Here is a 16,396-nt window from a genome sequence, read left to right as displayed (position 1 = left end):
CAGAACTCAGCGACATCTGTGCAATCCACCAAGCACCTGATATGGTCTCCGCCATTCATTACTCAGGACTCAGAGACATATCTGGGATGACTTTTGACGGGCACGTGGAGTGCCCAATGCTGCACACTCCGGTGGCACCAGATAATTATTTGCTCATGGATGCGCAGAGGCGGCAGTGTCTGTCTCTCTTTCTCTCTCTCTCCCTCTCTCTCTCTCTCTCTCTCTCTCAATTCCTTCTATCTCTCTAACTCTCTCTCTTCCTTCTCCCTTTCTCACTCCCTTTCTTTCTTTCCCTCTCTTTTTCTCTCTGGCCTTTTTTCCTTCTCTGTTTCTCTGTGCCTCTCTCCTTTGATATGCCCATTACACACGTCCTTATTTTGTGCTTTAATTTCCAGGCTCTGTCGTCGACATCCATGGTCCCCACAGGAGTGTTCCACCTTCTTGTTTTCTGTTATTTTTGTTACATTTTGTTTATTAGTTTATCATCATTTATATATATCTTAATAAAAAAATTAATTTTGCAAATAGTTTTTCATTTATCGTTTACATATATATTTATAAAAAAATAAAGTTTGAAAAAAAAATGTTGTTTTTGGTTGTTCTCTTCAGTGCTGTGTGACTCTTTCTTGTTCTTATTACTGTTATTTGATGAAGTCCACCATGGTCTTAAATTTTGGGGCATTTATCGTGGGAATACTGGTGATGTCTGCAGTTTACACCAATTTCTGAATAGTATGTTAGATTTATCTCAATTTTACTTCCATTAAAGTGCTGATAATGAAATGCAGACTAGCCGTTCCCATACAAAAAGACATGAGGTGCACCTTTGCGATTTATTCTAAATACTAAAATCCTCTATTGAATTGCACTGAGGTAGTGGCTGCACTTACAGTGTACACACAAAATCAATTAAGAACTCTCATTGTATTTATATTGATTGGGAAGTGCGTCAAGTGCTGGATCTTGACGAGATACACTGCTCAGTTCGTATATTGTTCTGCACACGAAAAAATCACATCACAACTTTCACACCAACTGCAATGCGAAACAAACTCCGGTGATAAGCCACATTAGCACCAGGTATTTTACACCTGCTTTCTGCTGGTGTTAAGCAGGACAACTACCTGCACCATGAAACGGAACACAGCCAAGAGCCACACCAGAACACCCACAGGTGCCATAGAATCAATGAGCATGATGCAGGGATACCCATGAGGGCCACAAGACTCATCGCAACAACTCTTGGCCCGCCAGCGACCCCAAACCCGCATCTGAGCAAGTGTGTCCCTGTGGTCATTGTCTTAGCATGATAGGCACGAGCCCTGCAAATTAACAGTGTGCTGTCACCTCAGCGTTGGCAGTGAGCCTGGACATGTAGCTACGCATGCATCCTCTTGCATGCACAACCGGCATGTGCTGGTCTGGAGTACACAGGTCAGCACAGGGGTGTGCCTATCCGGCAAGGGGAACAGGGTGTCTCGGACATGTCTGTGTACAGGAAGTGCGGTAAGTGTGTCTGTGTTCTGGTGTGGCCTGCCACAAAGGCCGCAGCACTCGATGTTGTAAAGTGCCATGCACCACCTCCAAACGGCACTGTGATGGTGTAGTTTGAATGTAGTAGGACATGCACGAATAGGCATTACAATGGTGTGCCGTACGAGTGCACGAGATACAACAGCGCACCGTAGAAAAGTGTGGGGGCTCGTGGGAGGGAGAAGCAGCTTTTTGGCAATGTAACACACAGTGAACTCGCTCATGTGCCACTTGCTGGGCATCTCATCCATGATAACCACGGTCACAGACATCCCACAACACCAACAACCGGCCTTTGTACACATGCTGAATGAATGTAGCGTGGTTTTCACTTCTATAGTCGTTCAGTGGTGTGATGTTGGCGGGTTGTGTGACTTGTGCTCCTTGTTGGTGCGTTTCATTTTGGCCATTGTTTGTCTATACTTGTGCTGTACTTAATTGTGCATGTGTGCCATTCTTCCCATCTCCCTCCGTCCCCCCACTCCCTGCTTTTTCCTCTTCCTGGTGCTGTTGTGTCTATAATTTTGTTGCTCCACACATAAACACATGTAAAGAACAAATTAGAATAGTTTCTTGATTCTTTTAGGTTTCAAAACTTCTCTCTATTGGTTTCTTTTTAATTTTCATATAAACCTTTTTTTTAATATTCAACAACACATAGAAGTCAGAAATGCAACGTATTCTATCAACACACTTTCTAGAACATTCTACAACACGTGCAGGTTAAAAGTTCCCAAAATTTTTTTAACTTAACAATATTTTTTTGCAACATTTTCTCGAACATTTAACGGCACGTGCAGGTTAAAAGTTCACAATTGTTTTAAGTTCAAACAGTGCCTTCCAAATGCAAGTAGCAGCTGTGGTTCAGTTGAGCAAATTTTGTCCTATGATATGCACTCCACGTTGAAACTGCGTTTTCTTAACCAATCACAAAGTTGCTTTTCCACAAAACGAATGTGCACCCTACTTTTAAAAAAGAATGCTTTTCAACTCCCAATCACGTATCGTTTTGTATGGCAAGAAAAGTACTTCCCCATCTTTAAACATATCTCTTAATCTACCAAGGAACTGCATGAGCTACAGACATCTTTCCATACCTTCCAACCATACCTTCAAAATGCTATTGTGGATCGTAGGACATAGCTATATTTTCAGGTGCAAAAGGTATGCAGAACACAGACGTTGACTTAGACCTAGGTTTACAAAATGGGGACATTAAATGGTTTGCACAGAGAAGATTGAAGTTACACCAATTGCTACCTTTGGTTAAAACCTCTTTGCATCTTCCACACCCTGACCTCATGATTGTGCATTGTGGTCACCAGGTGACTCTGGGCAAAAGCTCACTTAATAGCTTCACATAATTTCCACGCCGGCCTTGAGGGCCTTCAGACCCATAGGGGTGAGTAGTTTGCGCTTTTCAAATACCATCTTGATTTGATACGTGTAAATTTACCTTCTCACTCCCTGTATAACACCCCCTAAGCACCATACACAAGTTACAATGTTCAAAACAAAAGTTCCTCCGAGTAGGTATAACTACATGCTGACACTACTTGACAGATGTGGCACAGCGGCCAGAGCACATGACTTGACAGCATATGACACACAGTTTGGACTCACGCTTTCATCCCCGACTCCGGCAGCACCTCAGCTTAGCACCATGAGACTCTGACAATACCTCACATATTTTCGGGACTCCAGGACTTTCAAACCAGTAGGAGTCAGTAGTTCGTCCTAGTAGGTATAAACACATGCTGACACTACTTCCACAGGTGTGCTGCAGCGGCTAGGGCACATGACTTCACACCATAAGACACACAGTTTAGGCTCACGCTTTCATCCCTGACTCCCGCAGCAGCATCAGACTACGCAATACCTCACTTAATTTCCGTACCCAGCACTTTCAGACCGGTAGGTATGAGTAGTTCGCTTCGCACCCCCTCTATAGCACACCCTAAACACCCCACAGAGGTTACAGTGCTCCTACCCTCCTATTTCCCACTTTTTTCGCCCTTGTTTCCCTTTACTCGCTTCAACAGAATAACAAAATGGTGGCCAACACTTCCTCCTTCCATGAGACTGTAGACAATACCTCACATATTTTCCGTACCCAGGACTTTCACACCACTGCGGGTCAGTAGTTCATCCTAGTAGGTATAAACACATGCTGACACTACTTCCACAACTGTACTGCAGCAGCCAGGGCACATAACTTCACAGCATAAGACACACAGTGTGGGCTCACGCTTTAATCCTCAAGTCGCGCACAAGCTCACCTTAGAAACATCACACACTCGCCAATACCTCACTTACTTTTCGTAGCCTAGAACTTTCACACCGGTAGGTATGATTAGTTCACTTCGCACCCCCTCTATAGCACACCCTAAACACCCCACAAAGGTTACAGTGCTCCAACCCTCCTCTTTTCCACATTTTAAACCCTTTTTCGCCCTTACTCGCTTCAACGGAATCACAAAATGGCGGCCAACACTTCCTAGTTGCAAACGCTCGCAGCGCTCGCGCAGCCAATCAGCAGCGAGCTCGTACTCGTAACGCCTCAGCAAATCGGACGGCAGAATTCCCAAATATCGATATCTGTAAATTTCAATATTTCTCAAAAACTACTGAACGGATTTACACCAAACAAAAGCGTGCTTTCTAGACCAAGACCCTTCTCCCTGCCAAATTTGGGGTAATTCCGTTCACCCGTTCGACCTGTAGCCTTGTCTAAAGTTTCCTATGGAAATTAACATTGAAAAAACATGTTTTGGGACGAATCACCCCCAAACTTTCAACATAGGAGCTGATCCCAACAAAGAACTATTTTTGAAAATTTCATGAAGATTCATCAATTGGCGCCAAAGTTATTGCGAATAGAATGTTGCCATTTTCCTATAGTAACTAAGTCCTAACTATAACTACCTACATATATATACATACACACACACACACACATATATATATACATACATATATCACACACACACATATATATGTGTATACATGTATCTATATATATGCTTACACAAAGTCCATTAAATGTTTAAAAAATACAAGTCATTTTAATTAAAATAAAAAAAGGAAACAACATAAATAATTTACAACTTACAAAAAATATTGTATGCAATAAAAACATTAATAATTATAAATATTATAATTTTAAGTAAACAACAACATAATAATATAAATTGTAACAATATTAAATAAATGGGAAAAAGTGTACATTTAATACATATACTATTCCTACTACAATTTATACAAAAGTAGGCAAAGTGTTGGACCAAGTCTGGATAAAATGTACTACTCCCACAATGCAACAGTAGGAAAACTGTTACATCATACAAGGATAAAATGTACTATACCCACTACAGTCACTGCATCAGTAGAGTAATTATTAAATTGCGGAGGTATACATTTTACTATTTCCACTACACTCAATGCAAAAATAGGGAAAGTGTTAGATTGCAGAGGGATAAAATATACTATTCCCACTGCACTAAGGGCCCAATTTGGAACCTGGTGGTCCACGGACCACCAGACTCACGAGGTCATGGCGGTGGCGGTCTCCTGACCGCCTTATTACGATTCAGGCAGTTGGACCACCAAAGACCTGCCACAAGGGAACCACTGTACACTGGTGGTGTTGCGGTGGTCATTAGGCTGCAATATGCTTGGTGCGACTGCTGGGGTCCCTCCAAGCATATTATGAGTTTCCTCTCCGCCGGCGGTGTCATGGAGGTTCTTCCTCTATGTACACCGTGGTGGAGAGGATACAAGGGGGGCCCTGCAAGGGACCCTGTGCCTCCTCCGCATATGGATGCACACATTGGGGCAGAACATGGGCCCCTGTGTGCATGCATGCCAATTCTTGCATGGCATGGACTTTTCAGTCCATGCCATGCAGGAACTGTTTTTGGCGTTCCCATTGTAGTGTCGATTTCCAGGGCACCACTGTGGGAGTGTGAAAAAAAAAGCCTGTCAGACAGGAGAAACTCCTAATCCAGTGGGCAGTCTAACCATGACTTTAGCGGTGAAGCAGTGGGGCTGCAACACCAATGTTGTCATTAGGCCCTAAGTGTAATTATACAAAAACTGTTGGATAGCAAAGGGTTACAATTTTCTATTTCTATTACATTCACTACACAAATATGGAAGTGTTGGATTGCAGAAGGTAAAATGTACTATTCCCACTCCAGTCAGTGTAACAGTAGGGAAAGTGTTGGATTGCGGAGAGGTAAAATATACTATACCCACTAAAGTCAGTGCAACACTAGGGAAAGTGTTGGATAGCAGAGACCAAGCACGCACTAGTCTACACACAGCACCAGCCAAATGCCAGTACATATACAGCCAGCCAAACACCAGTACATGCAGAACATCAGTCGAACTTCAGTTAACACACACACACAGAAACTTTCCCTGGTGTCTGGTGGGCCTAAAGATATGGCCTATCTGTCCTCGGGAGGGGTAGAAAATGGCAAAAATATTGACCCCATAATGGGAAGCGGCCCTTGCCCAAGGGGCCGCTTCTCATCATATAAAATCTGAAACTCCCTGGTGTCTAGTGGCTTTCTGCCCCCCCCCCCCCCCCGGGGGCAGGTGATCCTAAAAATATGGCCCGAGGGCAGATTACAGCTAGAAAATTGCCCCAATAAAGGGATGTGACCCTTGGCCAAAATTCCACACCCGACATATAAAAAATAAAGTTCCCTGGTGTCTAGTGGGCTTCCACCCACCCAAATGGCAGATCGACCTAAAATTAGCCAATCTGCCCTCAGGAGGTGGGGCGTTGGAATCCCCAAAAACTACCCAAGGTTTCACTCTCTGTAATCAGCTTTATAAAAGATTTCCTGGCTTCTAGTGGGTTGTTACCACTAGGGGAACAGATCGGCTGAAGAAAGGGCCGAATCAGCCCACGGAAGAGCTGAAACACAGATTTTTGTAGCCCTCAGTGGAGTGACCCCTTAGCCAGGAAGGAAAATCCCTGGTGGTCAAGGGTTACGGATTCCATTTCCACGATCGCGGTCCTACCTGCAAATGTGGAGCAGGAATCCACTCCAAACAGGCACAGGGAAAAGGAAAAACTCTTTCCTTTCCCCCTGCATCTGCAATCTAAACAAAATACCCTAGGATTAGCAAATGGCTTCCAGCGCATCCCCGGCTACATCTAATGACATCGGCGCTGTGAGCATGCCGACGTCTTCAGATTGCTGAGAGAGGGGTTGGGTGTGGCAGCAGAAGGTGTATCGCTGCCATCCCTGCTGCTCCGTCTGCCTGAGGGGTCGCCTAAGTGTGACTCCTGAGACTCAGACTATAAGTGGGGCCTATCCAGAATGTTGCCTATAGTGAATCGGAAATAACTACTACACTAGTGAGAGAAAAGTGGGACTCTGGGACCTGCCTCTTGAACACTAGAGCCCCGACCTCAATGGGCTATGAGTATTGTTTGTGTATGCCGTATTTCACTTTGTGCTCAGATGGAAATACTCCTTTTTTCATAAAAGCAAGTTTTTGACTGGACATTTGTTTCTAGTTGCTGTTGAATGTACTTTGAGTTGTAAGCCTACGTTCACCCCCTGCATCTATCTCCTCACTGCCCTCCAAGAAGCCTTGGAATACTCAAGCCACGCTACTACTGAGAGTCAAGTGCTAAACCGGTACTTGACCCAGTTGCTCCGTACCCATATTAAGTTGGGCCCCAGGACATCAGGAGTAAAAGACCTCAACCTGCACAGTTCAGCCCAGTAGCTCCTGCTCACTCCATGGCCCTCTGGAAGGGATTCTGACAACTCATTTTAAATTAACTCTGGGAATTATTTATTTTCTCACTAAAATGTATTTACCTAAAATGTCATTTCTCCCTCCACCCCTCCAGGAAATTGGTTTTGGTCGACCTTTCCACAATTTCTGCAACGTTTGTGTCAAGATCTTCAAGCTGTGACTTATAGGCAGACTATGTAGATGAGAAATGCACTTTAATGTTTGATGTGATTGGATGTGCACCACATTTGTATGGGATAACTCGAACTACTGACTTGACACACCCCAAGGGAAGACATCTAAGAGGAGATCATGGTGGAAAATCCAAGGCAGTATGGGCCTCATGTAGGTAGCGTACCAGTTACCACTTCTTAAATACCGAGCCGTACCGACTCGGTATTTAAGAAGTGGTAACTCGTATGTAGGTAATGAGTCGGTAATTTTTACCGATTCGTTACTAGTCGGTGATTACCGAATCGGTATTTACCGATTCGGTAATGAGGCATACCTTCCCATTGATGGGAAGGTATGCCTCATTACCGAATCGGTAAATACCGATTCGGTAATGGGGGGAACACATACAAGGGTGGCAGGGTGTCACATTGACACCCTGTTGCACCCCTGTTTCGGCCATGTGTGCACATGTGGCACACATACATGCCCTAAGGGCATGTATGTATGCCACATTGCACACAGCTACGCGCGTAAAAATGCATTTACACATACATTCATTATTTACCACCAACTATAAGTTGGTGGTAAATACCGACTCATAAACACACACACACACTCCCCCTACATCTCGATTTTGCTTTCGGAATTTACCGAATCGGTAAAATTACCGATTCGGAAGAGTTACCGATTCGGTAACATTACCGATTCGGTATTATTACCGAATCGGTAATTTTACCGATTCGGTAAATTCCGAATTCCCCCTACATACCAATGGCCAAAATACCGGTCGGTAACGGTATTATTACCGAAAATCGGCCGTTACCGACCGGTATTTGGCTTCCTACATGAGGCCCTATGTGTGGCTGTAATGTGCAAAGTCACACTATGTCCTTTTTCACAAAAGATATATTTTTCCTATGAAGAAAAAGCATTTGCGCTCCACCACCATGAAATATGAGGCATACATCTACGAGCGTAATTTGCCCTTTCCCTATATTGGAGAGATTTGTGTGTGTTCTATAAAGCACAATTTAGTAGGGTGCGTAAAGACCTTGAAAACATTTGTGAATAATCATAGATCTATGTTTTTAGTGTGTTTGTAGAACTTGTGACTGGCAGCCATCCTTGAAAACTCCATGACTCACCCCTAGTTGGTGGTTTTCTTTAACAGAAAAAACACAAAACTAAAGACTGCCCCTCAGAATAAATAAAATCCCCTGGTGGAAAGGTCCACTGATGCCGCTTCTGAGAGTTGAATGTCAACTTTTTCTTTACATACGGAAATCTACTTTCATGTCCAAAAACATTTGAAATTGGGCCCTCTGTCAGTGTCATTTATCCTTTATTCAAATTAGGCTCTTTTAGGGTCTTTGATAATATGGTCCAAGAGGTGGATACTTTTTATGTAAAGTTTTCGGGTGTGTCTTGCTAATTATTGTACCCTTTTATCACTTATCCTTTCGTGTTCAACTTCTCTCAACGTTCTCCACATGTGAAATTGAGTCTGTTCTTTATGTTTATTGTTTTGTGCAGCGCATACTGTCAAATTCAACAGCTTCTACGCACTTTCATGATAAGATAGTGGATACTAGTGACTAGGAGGTTGTGGCTACAGTACAACGGCATTTCAGCTTTCATGTACGATTTGATAAACTTGAACATTCCTAGCTTTTTATCACCTACATTAGAAGACATGTTTGAACAAATAATCCGACAGAAGCATGAATCCCAAACTTCTGTGGCCCGGGAGCTCGTGCGCGGTGTTCTACGCTGGAGGAGGCTGGCTCGTGCAGTTGTTCCATTGATGCCACAGTGCAATCTGTCTCAGCTTCTCTTATCGGTCCTCACCACCGCTATCTTTTCATTACCAAGTCACCCGTGGACTCGGTTTGAAGATGTTCTATCGTTTCTTATCCAGGTCGGCGTTAAGAATGCCCATGTTCTTGTGATAAAAAATGACAGCAACACAACGAGTCCCCAAATGCTCCCTTTACATCTGATCCGAAAGCAGAACGACACATTATTTTGGGAATGGTTGCAGGAACTAATCCTTCACTATCAGTAAATCCACCTTTGAATCTGCAAACATAGAACTCTGGGAGTGATTGCCTTCCAACGAAGAGCTCAAGATGCCTCAGGACATTCACAGGGCCTGACAGGCGCCTCTGATAGAAAGGTCTTATTCACTAAGCAGCATACAGAAGGCCTTCAGCGTCACTACATAATTTAAAGGTATTGGCAAAGCCAATAGGACTGGCCTCGGCAGGCTGGTGCCATAGCATTTATTATTGTTTTGCAAGCATATGCAACAAAAAGAAAAAAACACGCCACCACTGCTTGCAATTAAAACATTCAACTTAAAAAACATTCATTGAGACAGATGTTTTGCGAGTGATATTTTTTAAACAAGCCTTTCGGTTACGCCATGCATTTTATTATTATACTGTTTAAAGGAGTCCAGAATATATCAACACCTAACCAAGCTGGGAGCTACAATGTATGTCACCTAAATACTTAAACACAAACTTTGAAAAGGAGTGTATGCAGATTAAATAGATGGTATTTAAAGTTACTATAAAAATAAATAACTTGAAAATGCACACTTTGAACCTGCTTAGTGACTGAAAAGAAAGGAAGTGCTTGTAAGCATATTTATTTTATTTTATTTATTTATTTTAGAAGTTTTATATAGCGCTGGCCTGACCCAAGGGTATCGGAGCGCTTTACAGAGGATACATTGCAGAGATTACAACGAACGAGACAAGAGAACGACACAATAATAATGCAGGGCGTGGTTGAGGGGTCTGCTTCGTAGTCAAAGGAACATCTATTTCGTAGTCTTGCGGACATGATGTTGGAGCAGTGTGGGGTGTCTGTTACCCCATTCTGACTGCTCCTATCGACTCCCTGGGGCACGATTGAGGAACAGAATTTTGAGTTGGCTTTTGAATTTTACAAAAGAGGGAATGATTCTGATGTGAGGGGAATGGAGTTCCAGATTTTGGGCTCGCTTCCGGCGAAGGATCGAGCCACAGTTTTTAGTTTTCGAGATTTTGGCAGGATGAGAAGGAGGGAGTTTGAGCTTCTGAGGTTCCTGGCATGACCGGCTTTTTTGAGTTTGGCCGCCAGGTTTTCGGGTTTGAAGGTACATAGGGCTTTGAGTGAGGCAGGCTGTTTTGAAGCTGATCCGCATATGTAAACATTGTGCACAGGCTTTGTGCAGTCATTCGAAGTGAAGGGAGCCAATGGATAAACTGGTCTGACCCACTGTCCACGCCTTATACTGTAGTGGGAAGAAGCAAAGTGTGAATGACAGTTTAAAAGACCAATGGATGAAGCCAGCTAACCATAAGTACCTCTCTTTTTTGGAAAAACAATAGTATGGCGAGACAGCTAAAGCTTTCTCAAAGGCCAGACATAAACATTTAGCAAAGGCTTAATTACATTTTTCATAGGCCCCCTTAAGGCAGAAGTTATTCACTGTGTCACAGAAGATAAAGGAGGCCCAATAGCATGTTATTTGTGCAAGTGTAAGCGTGCATTTATACATGTATCACTGCATTCTGTGATGTTACAGCAGTATTCCACCAGTATACCAAATTTAACATGGTAAAAACACCCGTAAGTATCTCATATATTGAATGTGGCAGTGACTTTGCAAAGGGAAACAACTCTGCTAATCATGGCCGGACTGGGAGCAATTTTGTCAGACCAGCCCCCCAGGGGGTAAGGTGGTGCTGGAATGCTGCTTTTGTTAGTGGGGGCCGATATTGCAGCACTGCTGCAAAACTTGTCCCTAGTAACGAAACCAGCCCCCACTGCTGAAACAATGGCTCCCACCCTTCCAGCCTCCCAGGGAAATGCCCGATGCCTGCTATGGCCAATCCCGCCCTGCTGCTAACAATGTCTTCACCGCTATAAGGACGGGTATACACAAAATCACTAGGTCCTGGGTGTAAGACAATATATAAAGAAGTGGTCCCAGCACAGTTATATTTTAAATGCAGTATCAAAGCAACATCAATAAACAATGAACAATTAAATAGTGCTAAAGTGTTATTTAATCACACGAAGCACATGGTAACTTTTGATTTAGGCCAACAATTTTGGACGATAATACATTAAAAGGTTGGAGTGCCCAACTGGGTGAGGGGAGGGGAGGAGGGTGATTTGAGTGAGGTAGTGAGGCGAGTGACAAAATTAATATACAGAAGTATCACAAGTGAATTGTTAGGCATGTTACTCAATGCCACATAATCGCAATGACATTTTTCAAACAGTTTACATTCATTATGGCAAGCCATGTACAATAGAGCAGACACAGTGCACAGTGCACTATTGATGGTACTGGCATGTATAGTATGTTGACGTTTCGACCCCGTAACCCATGTAGGTTGGTTTAGGTCCTTACTGACGGGGTCTTCCTTAGGACAAAGGTGAAGGTGTGGAGAGAGGGGCACCTAAAGATAAAACAAGGATTTGGTCAGGTCCGAAGAGGGAGAGTATCGTGGACGAGAACAGGAAGAGGAATAAATCGCTATATTTACCGTGTTCAGATAGAGAACCTAGTAGGTACAGACTTGGCATCAAAGACGGTAGGGCTCCAGGGCTCCAAATTGCGGGGGGGAGGGGAGAGTGATGGACACCTGTAATTATAAGGTGTCAGTGAACATATGGTCCAAATAGGGCTCAATAAATTACTGGAAATGATGCTCTAACCGAAAAGAAGTAGACTTACTTAAAATGAAAATGAATTCCCCAAGACCTCAGGGCAGAGTTAATGCTGCATGGATAACCGTGGTCAGGCCATCGGTAAATGTGGTGAAATTAATCACAAACAATTTCCTGGATAGAGTCAAGACATGTAAAAACGGTGGAACAATCAGTGCAAGGATCAAAGTCAAGTGTCTAAAATCAGTACAGTTGTGGTAACAGCCGCAGTAGCAAAATACATGATGCATGCGGAAAGACCTGGTGACAGATCGGCCGACTTGCTTTCAGGAGAGAGGAGTCAAAAGAGCGGGAGGTTATGGCAATCGTTAAGAAAAAATCAAACAAAGCGCTTGTCTCCAAAGATTGTGAAGGAAGTGACACATGCAAATGAATGCCACTTAAGTACGTTGGCCAAAAGACAAGGGTGGGCCGGTTATAGATAATCTCAGTGCTCGTTATAGAAGGGGGCCCGATCAGGCTGAAAGGAGTTTGTGTGAAGTAAGTCAAATTCGTCTGTGTGGTGGATGTAATTAACACAATTAACTAGCGTAGTGAAGTCACACATGAACAGAGACCGCCGATTCACTGTTGAGTGCGGTTCCAGCCTAAACAGTGTGTTATGAAAAAGGCTAGCGTTAAGATCTTAGTGAAGATAGACGGTGCCCGACTAGTGCACGCAACATAATGTACAATGAATTAATATAACCGTGTTCGTTGTTAAGCGGTGTGTTGCGAAAAAGGACTAGCGTTAAGATTTTAGGGAAAGTGGATGGTGCCCGTGTAGTGCATGCAACAAAATGCACAATACATCGATATAACCGTGTTTGTGAAAAAGAAACCTACCAAAGAGGTCATGCGTACCGACATGGCAGGGGGTCACAAGCTTGTGCATGGGAGGGCGGAGAGGGTAACTCACAGTAATTGCAAGTTCGGGTGAACTAACTATGTCCAAGGACAAGTTCTTACCGCTTGTTAGTCCGGCGTTCCTATACTTTGAATGAGCGAGCTAGCTGCCTCTGCCCAGTCCCTTTATTATGTGTCATGCGTGAAGGCGCTGTTTGCCGCATGACGTTCCGCGATCGGCAGCAACTAGATGCCTGCCGTGTCTAGAGTCTATTAGTTTATTAGAAGAAAGACTCCCGGGTATTTACAAATTGTTCAGGTAAAGAGTGGATTCAATTAAACATTTAGGAAGAAATTGAAAGATGGAGCACGTTAGGATATTCGAAAAAGTTTAGCAATTAAAACAAATAAACACATCAGAAAACAGGACATCTGCACAATTCAAAGAGTCAAAATAACTTAGATAGCAGAGCCAGTGCAATCCATTCGGTGAGGGTGAGGGTCTGAAACCTCACAAACAAAGAAATACAGTGTTTCGATGGTGACATAGACATTAATGTAAATTACTTCACACGAACTCCTTTCAGCCTGATCGGGCCCCCTTCTATAACGAGCACTGAGATTATCTATAACCGGCCCACCCTTGTCTTTTGACCAACGTACTTAAGTGGCTTTGTACGATTGCCATAACCTCCCGCTCTTTTGACTCCTCTCTCCTGAAAGTGAGTCGGCCGATCTGTCACCAGGTCTTTCCGAATGCATCATGCATTTTGCTACTGAGGCTGTTACCACCACTGTACTGATTTTAGACACTTGACTTTGATCCTTGCACTGATTGTCCACCGTTTTTACATGTCTTGACTCTATCCAGGAAATTGTTTGTGATTAATTTCACCACATTTACCGATGGCCTGACCATGGCTATCCATGCAGCATTAACTCTGCCCTGAGGACTTGGGGAATTCATTTTCATTTTAAGTAAGTCTACTTCTTTTCGGTTAGAGCATCATTTCCAGTAATATATTGAGCCCTATTTGGACCATATGTTCACTGACACCTTATAATTACAGGTGTCCATCACTCTCCCCCCCCCCCCCCGCAATTTGAAGCCCCGGAGCCCTACCGTCTTTGACGCCACATTTGTACCTACTAGGTTCTCTATCTGAACATGGTAAATATAGCGATTTATTCCTCTTCCTGTTCTCGTCCACGAAACTCTCCCTCTTCGGACCTGACCAAATCCTTGTTTTATCTTTAGGTGCCCCTCTCTCCACACCTTCACCTTTGTCCTGAGGAAGACCCCGTCAGTAAGGACCTAAACCAACCTACATGGGTTAAGGGGTCGAAACGTCGACATACTATACATGCCAGTACCATCAATAGTGCACTGTGCACTGTGTCTGCTCTATTGTACATGGGTTGACAAATGAATGTAAACTGTTTGAAAAATTGCATTGCGATTATGTGGCATTGAATAACATGCCTAACAATTCACTTGTGATACTTCTGTATATTAATGTTGTCACTCGCCTCACTACCTCACTCAAACCACATTCCTCCCCTCCCCTCACCCAGTTGGGCACTCCAACCTTTTAATGTATTATTGTCCAAAATTGTTGGCCTAAATCAAAAGTTACCATGTGCTTTGTGTGATTAAATAACACTTTAGCACTATTTAATTGTTAATTGTTTATTGATGTTGCTTTGATACTGCATTTAAAATATAACTGCGCTGGGACCACTTCTTTAACAATGTCTTCACTGCATTAATTTATTCCCTTGTAGTGGCGTAACGAAAGTGGAGGGCTACCCCTGTCAGGTACACAGGGGGGCCATCGTTCCGGATTTAATCCGGAACTCTCAGGCCTAAGTACTGTGCTGAGGGTGTCTCCTGCAGCTCGGGCCCCCCATACCACGGGAACTGCGGCGGCCTGTGTTACGCCCCCGTCCCCTTGCATCTTAGTGTTGGTTGAATTCCTTTTGCTAATTCCAAATACACATAGAAATATCATGACATAAATCATGTATGCAGATTTGTACAATGTAATAAGCTATTTATTGACATTGTTAAGGGATGACAAGTACATGACTCACAAGAAGACTGAATGAATGAATGATGTTACTTGTAGGACGCTAACAGCTACTCTCATCATCAAACTCTTTATTTCGGTAGAATACCATAAAAAAAACAAAGATTCGAAAAATGGATTTCATACATATCAATGTAGAGTGGGACAGTGCACATGATCAGTTGAAAAATACTGTTTAAAAGTGACGATTCATATGAAAGTTGTAATAAAGACAATAAAACTAAGAATTAAATACTACAGGAACTATGCGGATCATAGTTTTCATCGCAGGATCTAGCCAGCAAGGGAGATTAGTGTGCAAACTTTAGCAAGGTCCCGTTTCTAAAGTGCAAATGCGTTGGTTACTAGCGAATGCATTCACTAGTCATTCGGGTGATTCATTTTTCGCAGGTTTGCCCCCAACAAGGAGAATGAATGTGCAAATGTAGCAAAATCTCGTTTCTAAAGTGCAAACTGCGGGTGCTGTGCGGGTTATGGTTATCATCGCAGGTTCCAAACCAACAATGAAGAAAGGTTAATGTACAAACTTGGCAATGTCCCGTTTCTAAGGTGAAAGTGCATTGAATACTTGTGATTACATTCATCAGTCATGGGGGTCATCGTTTCTATCACTGGTTCTAACCAACTGGAAAAATGGATGCAAATTTAGCAAAATACAGTTTCTAAGATGCAAATACATTTGGGCGTTGATCACGATCCTGTAAAAACCGGGTACGAACCGTCGGACGGAGCATATTCTCCGTCCGACGCGTACCCAGTCGTCAAAATCTACCAACATGGAATTACGATTCATGCGGAAACACCATTTCCGTACAAATCGTACAAAACCCCGACCGACGATAATAAACCTACAAATGCGATCCGGGAAAGCGCCGACCTGATGTCGGGACGCTCGCAGCCTGCCATTCACGAACCAGGAATTACGATTCGCACCGACGTCATCCCGCACGGTGAATATTATCCGGCAGCCAAAAACTGCCGGGAAATCAGGACGACGCGAACAAGGAGTACCAGTACGCGACGGACAGACATGGACCCGAACCTACGTGTCATCCCGGCCCTCATAGCAGTCGGCCTCCTCTACAGGTTCGGACGCAGACGCCGCAGAAGGTCAGAACAACTAAGGGAGGGGGGAAAGTGGGGGGGGGTGGCAGGACCAGGGCAGGCCACAAACCCCCCACCAAAGTCACACAGCACACATGCCCTGGACATACCTGACTCCCAGGCCCTGGTCACTACGAGGGGGTGGGGGCGTGTCCAGCTAAGCCAGCGACCGCCAC

The 16,396-nt window shown here is 43.7% G+C and overlaps 1 long non-coding RNA gene across 1 annotated transcript; it reads right to left on the bottom strand.

The window, feature by feature from the left end:
• Nucleotides 1–11,603: 11,603 nt before the first annotated feature.
• Nucleotides 11,604–12,309, bottom strand: LOC146865485 (uncharacterized). Its single transcript, XR_014976645.1, has 3 exons — nucleotides 12,209–12,309; nucleotides 12,018–12,116; nucleotides 11,604–11,930 (listed from the first exon to the last, which is right to left on the bottom strand). It is a non-coding gene; the product is annotated as an uncharacterized LOC146865485 (long non-coding RNA).
• Nucleotides 12,310–16,396: the final 4,087 nt, after the last annotated feature.

The sequence above is a fragment of the Triturus cristatus genome, chromosome 2_1 (genome assembly GCF_964204655.1).
Source record: "Triturus cristatus chromosome 2_1, aTriCri1.1, whole genome shotgun sequence".
Lineage (NCBI taxonomy): Eukaryota > Metazoa > Chordata > Amphibia > Caudata > Salamandridae > Triturus > Triturus cristatus.
The sequence above is the reverse complement of the archived record's forward strand: the minus strand, read 5'-3'. Positions and strand labels throughout refer to the sequence as shown.